General features: G+C 41.9%; 1 long non-coding RNA gene across 1 annotated transcript; it reads right to left on the bottom strand.

Annotated features, from left to right (window-relative positions):
- Nucleotides 1-5,471: 5,471 nt before the first annotated feature.
- Nucleotides 5,472-6,628, bottom strand: LOC134759698 (uncharacterized). Its single transcript, XR_010136272.1, has 2 exons — nucleotides 6,531-6,628; nucleotides 5,472-6,098 (listed from the first exon to the last, which is right to left on the bottom strand). It is a non-coding gene; the product is annotated as an uncharacterized LOC134759698 (long non-coding RNA).
- Between the last annotated feature and the right edge of the window lie 205 nt (nucleotides 6,629-6,833).

Here is a 6,833-nt window from a genome sequence, read left to right on the forward strand (position 1 = left end):
GAGGAGCCTATTGTGTCAGGAGAAGCCATAAAGATCTTGTCTTTTAGTTCTCCTTGTTTTACCTTAAGTGGCCAGAGAGGCCACACAAGACCAGAGGGAAGGAGTCTAGTTACTGCAGCATAACTCAGCTTACTTTGATGAATAATAATGTCAATGATAGCTACACAGAGACACAGAATAGATTCCAAAAAAGGATTCCTTTTTTTTTTTTTATCAGTGTTTGAATATGTGACATTTCTAATTTTACCTCTAAATACTTGGAGTGAGGAGGAGGGCAGGACCCACATGATAAGGCAATCATGTCTTCAAACTTAAGAACAGAAATTTTCTTCACAAGTGAGGGCATGGTGTCCCAGGAGAAAAACTATATGGAGGTTGTGCCATCTCCATACCCTGCTGTGACCACAAGCTCTTTTTTTGGTTCTGGGTGCAAAGATTAAAAAAACACTTGTTTTTCCTATCAGCAATAATATGTCAAGATTTTTTAAAAACCATTAAAAATTTATGCCATTATAAATTTTCAAGGAAGTGCAGGTCACATAAAGCCTCATATCCAAAGGTGACAGCTGAAAAGAGCAAATGCCTTTGTACCATTTCGATTGTTGACCTACTTACAAAAAACAATTGAATTTCAAATTGTAATCCCATTGAGTGCAAAGGAAACAATTTGTTTTCAAATTTCCACTGAGTAATGTTTCAGAAAGGTCAATCTGAGATTATAAGTGGCTCCCAAGTCACTGGCCCATAAAGAGATACTGTCCCTGGACACAAAATGTGTGTAGAAGATATAAAGAAAAGGGTAATGTAGCAGAAGACAGGATGGGTTTCTCTTGCCTGAGTGACTATGCTCTGGCATGATGGGAAAGCATGACGCATAATGGGTGAATACATAGCATGATAGGAAGGCACGTAGCATGATGGGAGAGCACGTGGCGTGTTAGAGCCTGTGGCATGATGGGAGAACACATGGCATGATGGGAGAGCATGTGGCATGACAGGAGAGCACTCGCATGATGGGAAAGCACATGGCATGATGGGAGAGCACATGGCATGATGGGAGAGCACATGGCATGATGGGAAAGCACATGGCATGATGCGAGAGCGTGTGACATGATGAGAGAGCACATGGCATAATGGGAGAGCATGTGGCATGATGGGAGAGCACTTACCATACAGCTCTGGATTGTAATCTTGAGGTTCAGCTGTCTTGTTTAAATCCATATTGGACTCTTAGGCTGGGCACGGTGGCTCACGCCTGTAATCCCAGCACTTTGGGAGGCCGAGGCAGGCGGATCACGAGGTCAGGAGATCAAGACCGTCCTGGCTAACACGGTGAAACCCCATCTCTACTAAAAATACAAAAAATTAGCTGGGTGTGGTGGGGGGCGCCTGTAGTCCCAGCTACTCGGGAGGCTGAGGCAGGAGAATGGCATGAACCCGGGAGGCGGAGCTTACAGTGAGCCAAGATTGGCGCCACTGCACTCCAGCCTAGGCAACAGAGTAACACTATGTCTCAAAAAAAAAAAAAAAATCCATTTTGGACTCTTAGCTCCTGGAGTGCTGGAGTGCAGGGACCATTTGCTAAATCTTTGCTGTCTCTCAGCACTTAGCCCAGTTTTCAAAAACTGTGAGAAGAGTAGACATTTGGAGAACAATGATGCCTAAGTAAATCTATCCAAAAACATTTGGCTCAGATGCTAACCTGGCAGGCCCAGGCTGTGGGTCAGTGGTGGGAAGGCCAGGCATGGGGGCTGTTGCTGTCTTGCCAGAGTGTGGATGAGACCTGAATTCTGAGGAGGCAGAGAAATCCCAGAGGCCAGTGGACTCAGTGAGTATCCTAGGGCTACACAGCTGACAAACTAATAAATACAAATTTGACTCCAATTGTTTTCCCTCCCGGCCCAGTGTTTTCCCATCCTACCCTATTGGGGAAGTGGTAGAGTCAGACTGCGTGAGTTGGAATCCTAATTGCCCCCAATTACTAGCAATGGGAACTTGCACATGTCTACTCACCTCTCCTACTGTTTTCTCATCTTGGTGGTACCTACTTCATTAAGGTTATTGTGGGGACTAAAGGGTTAATGCTTGGAGTTAGTGCCTGGTCCCATGAATGTTCCGTAAGTATTAGCAGCTGCAAGCTGTACTACTGCTGATGCTTTTAATGTTTGCATATTCTTTAAAGCTCCAAAAGGAAAAGGAAGCTGAGTAGTATACTAGGTACTGTAATCAAAGAGAACTATTCGAGAGATTTACCATGGTAAATAATTCCACCACCCACTGATGAGTGCCCTCAGAGCTCATAGGAGAGGCCTATTAATTCTGCTCCAGAGATCAGAGAAAATCTCACAAAGGGGGACATTTGAGCTGGGCCTTACAAAGCAAGTTGGAGTATTCTTGCTTGGTTCGATTCCTTCTTGGAAGAATCCCTTTAATCACAAAAGCTATTTTATCTATTGGGTGCTATTTTACAAGTCATTATCACAAGACAGTCTCACTAGCTCATTATTGAGTTCTGAAAAAGGGATATCTATTATTTACAACTTTTCCCTGTCATTTACATAACCTGTAGGTTTTCAAAATAGATTTGTTTCACAGTGAATTTAGATAAAAACAGTCCTTATTTTGACAATAACTTACATTGAGTGATATTTATGTAATATATACAATTAATCTGTTTCTCTAACTATTGGCTACAGGGGTTGGACTCAATTTATCTCCTCTCTGCAGGGTCTTTTGTTGTCCTTGGATACCACCTCACATATGTCCCTGAATATATAAACTGATTAATCATAAAGATGGTGACATTCCTTGGAGTAATTGGACATTACATAAAAAGCATCTGCTGTGCTTTCTCAAGAAAGAGGGGCAAGCAATCTATTGTTCCCGGCTGCTCTCCTGGGAGGGTTTTTGGTGAGGCTATAGTCTGGCTTTGGATGGAGACCTCCTGCCCCTCCTGCTCTCCCAGCACGTGCCATTTTTCTGTTTTGTGTGGGGATGTTAGAAACACTGTGAACCTCAGAGAGGCGGCCTGCATCTCAGGAGGAGACCAACCCCTTCACATCTAAGTACAATGTTCACACTCTGAAGCCCTCCTCTCACGTCTTAACTTGTTCCCTCTCCTCTGATTCTGTACTTTGTGGCACTGTCCAGAAAGGAGTGTGGGAATAGGAAACAAAAACAACAACAACAACAACCCTACAGCAAGAATGGGGTTGGGGTACTTTAATAGTTCACCTTGAAGTCTTTTTTTTTTTTTTTTTTTTTTTTTTTTTTTTTTTGAGACGGAGTCTCTCTCTGTCGCCCAGGCTGGAGTGCAGTGGCGCGATCTCGGCTCGCTGCAAGCTCAGCCCTCCGGGTTCACGCCATTCTCCTGCCTCAGCTTCCCGAGTAGCTGGGACTACAGGCGCCCGCCACCACGCCCGGCTAATTGTATTTTTAGTAGAGATGGGGTTTCACCGTGTTAACCAGGATGGTCTCGATCTCCTGACCTCATGATCTGCCCACTTCGGCCTCCCAAAGTGCTGGGATTACAGGCGTGAGCCATTGTGCCCGGCCGTTCACCTTGAAATCTTAAGTTCAGTTCCATTAACTGATCCAATGCTCGAAAGAAGACAATTAGAGGTACATTCAAGTCACCACCAAGTCCTGTGTTTTGTTTTGTTTGTTTTTGTCTCCTAAACATCCGAAGCCTATCCACTGTTCTCCAGCTCCCCCAGGCCCTGAGTCCAAGCCCGGTCTTCCCCACCTGAACATCTGCTGCTGCCTTTAACTGAACCCCACACGCCCACTAGTGACCCATCCTGTATTCTATTTTTCAGTGTGAGCATTCAATATGAAAATGGGACCTTGCTATCCTCCAGTTTAAAGCCCGTTAATGTTTCCCATTATTCTTAGAAAAAAAGGCAGAATTCCTCTGTGCTCGAATCTCATAGACCTTACCCTTTGCCACTCAGCTTCAGCCACAATGGACTTCTTTCTGCTCCTTCAACTCATCAAATGCTGTCTAGCCTTCGAGCCTTACATTAGCTGTTCCCTGCACTAGGAATGCCCTTTCATGTCATTTATATCTCAGCCTTCCACCTCTTCAGAGACCATTTTCCCTTTTTCTCCCTGTCCCAGCATGTCTATATGTATTGTCCACACATACAGCTATACAAACACATACACACAATTTAGTTCAGAACCGTTTGAATGAAGTGCAGATATAATGCTATAATAAATACTTCAATGTGTATTTCCTGAAAACAAAGACATTCTGTTACATAATTGCCCAATACAGTTTTTGGTAATTGTAAACTAGACAATTAACATCGACAAACCTTTCATAAACCAGGCAATTAACATTGGTACAATCCTACTATCTAATCTATAGGGTTTATTCAAATTTTGCCAATTCCAATTATTTCCATGGTGGTTACCAAATGGTGAATACGTCACCTATTTTAATTCTTGTCATAGTTCTTATTACTCTGAGTTTTAAGAGTGTAGGATGTATTATCCATTTAGGATGTAAACACTAAAAATAAGCTCCTTACCTGGCTTGTTTACTCCTGTATCTCCCCTGGCACCAGGAACAGTGTCTGACACATAGAAGATAAATATTTGATTGATGAACAAATGAGTAAATGGCTGACTGGATGGCTATGACCTAGCATGATTTGGCTGCCATGTGTCATCCCTGCTGTCCCCTCTAGGCTTCTCAGCTCTGCTCTGGCCACACTAGCCTTCCTTTAATTCCTCATGCTCTCTATGCTCTGATCTACCACAGGACCTTTGTACATGCCATAGTACTCTGGCCTGGAACACTTTTTTCTTCCTATTCCATTGTTGACTCTTGTTTTTCCTTACAAGACTTGATGACTTTAAATACAGTATACCCACAGCTTCCAGGAAGCCTCTACTCTGGGTTTTTCAAACCAGATTTATTTTAAAATAGACCTGGCAAGTATCTCAGAATTTTACAAACTTCTTTGAAATGTTACACACTTGTTGAGAAGAAAGAGCATTTTCTTCACTTCTTCTACCACTGTTAAGTGTTTTGAAGCAGATATTGTCCCTTATAAATTACATGACTGATGGTAACCTACAAAGCAGCCTGGAGAGAGGAGACAGCCATAAGATGCTGCCTCTTCCTCTGTGAAATGCTGAACTTTTCCTTTCGACTAGAGATGCCTTATGCTCACATTTCTTTCATGGTAATCCAGCTCTCAGAGAAGTGGAGTAAAAATATGACCAAATTATATTTTGCACATGTCCTTTTATGAGTCATATGCTACTGTATGTATTATCCAATTACACATGCACAGTACTGTGTGGGGTGATACATGGAGAGCCATGCCCTATTCCTCATGTCCACTGAGGAGATGTTCAAGGATAATTTTGACTCCAGCCAATATTGACCGTACTGACAGGCTATGGACGCTGACCAATCTATCATAAGATGTGACTTTGCTGTGATAATTTTGACCTCCTTAGCTAATTCATTAAATACAGTCTTGGATTCTTGAGTGGACTGTGCTATCCAACAGCAGTACTAATATTTTTGAAGCAAGATTCTCACTTAACCCATCTATAACGTGGGATCCATAGGATAGGATTTAATAAGATTTTCAAAGACAGTGTATGTTTTTCCCTCATGGGCAAAGTTAAACATACATTGACAAACTTAAATAATATCACGTAACTTAAAAAAATAACATTAAGATGTATGTAAGTATAGCCAGGGACCTCATTTGTAGGCTCCCTAGGTGCTGTTCAAATGATGTTCTATGGCAGGGAACATAGAACTCTTTTGCCAGATTTATACATACAGAGCACATCAAGGACTTGAGTGGATTGTATTGCCCTAAAAGGTCAGCCCCAAAGACAGATAATGGCTACTGTACTTTGTTTTCTTTGCGGCATTCCTCTTATTTCATTCACTGTTGTTCTATAGGCAACAAGAGTTGAAGAATCAATAGGTACCAGTTGAGCCTGACTTGATGTTTCACCTTGAGCTCCATCACTTTGATTGTAGACATCGTCATGTTTTCTTTTAAAATTCCCTCTCTTCAACCAGCAGTCCATTTCTTTTTTTAAGGGAAATGATTTCATGTCATCTAAAATAAATAATATGTATAAATATTAAAAGTTAGCTAAGAACACCTACAACTTAGTTCTGCCTTGTCAAGAGCTGATTCCAAGCAGATGTAGCTGAGCTGTTTCTGGTGTGTCATTGGGCCCAGTGAATATTTTCTCTGGTAATGTACTTGATTATACATTTTCATGTGAGCAGACATAAGTGGGTTTTACCCTCTAAAAAATAACTAGCTCAGAAATAGCACTTTCTTAACCAAAAACATGTTTTGGGTAGTTCTTAAATCCGCATAGGCAGGGAAGCTTTATTCTGAAGTCAAGGAAAAGAAGAATTAGCACAAGGTATTGGTAGTCTCAGATGTATTTGAATTAGGAATATTAAAGGTGTAGTGTATAATGGCCTTTTAAATAGTTAAAACAGATTGGATCAAATGCTTGTAGATCCCCTGATGTACCTCTTGGAACCTTCCAGGTTCTTGGAACACAGTTTGAAAACTTCCAATCCAGTCCAACATCTTCATTTTATTATTGATTAGAGAAATGTCAAAATTGGTTAATGGATTTGCCTGGGAGCCCACAGCTGGGTGGGATGTGTGGGGGAGGAGCTGGTATTATGACCAAGGCTGCTGATCACAACAGGCCAACCTACACTGCAGTACCAAGACACCATATGATTTCAGTGGCTGAACACAACAGAAATTTATCTCTTGCTCCTGTTGCATGTCCACTGAGTTTCAGTGTGTGTGTGGGTCCTGTCC

Source organism: Pongo abelii, chromosome 12 (assembly GCF_028885655.2).
Source record: "Pongo abelii isolate AG06213 chromosome 12, NHGRI_mPonAbe1-v2.0_pri, whole genome shotgun sequence".
NCBI classification, from domain to species: Eukaryota; Metazoa; Chordata; class Mammalia; order Primates; family Hominidae; genus Pongo; species Pongo abelii.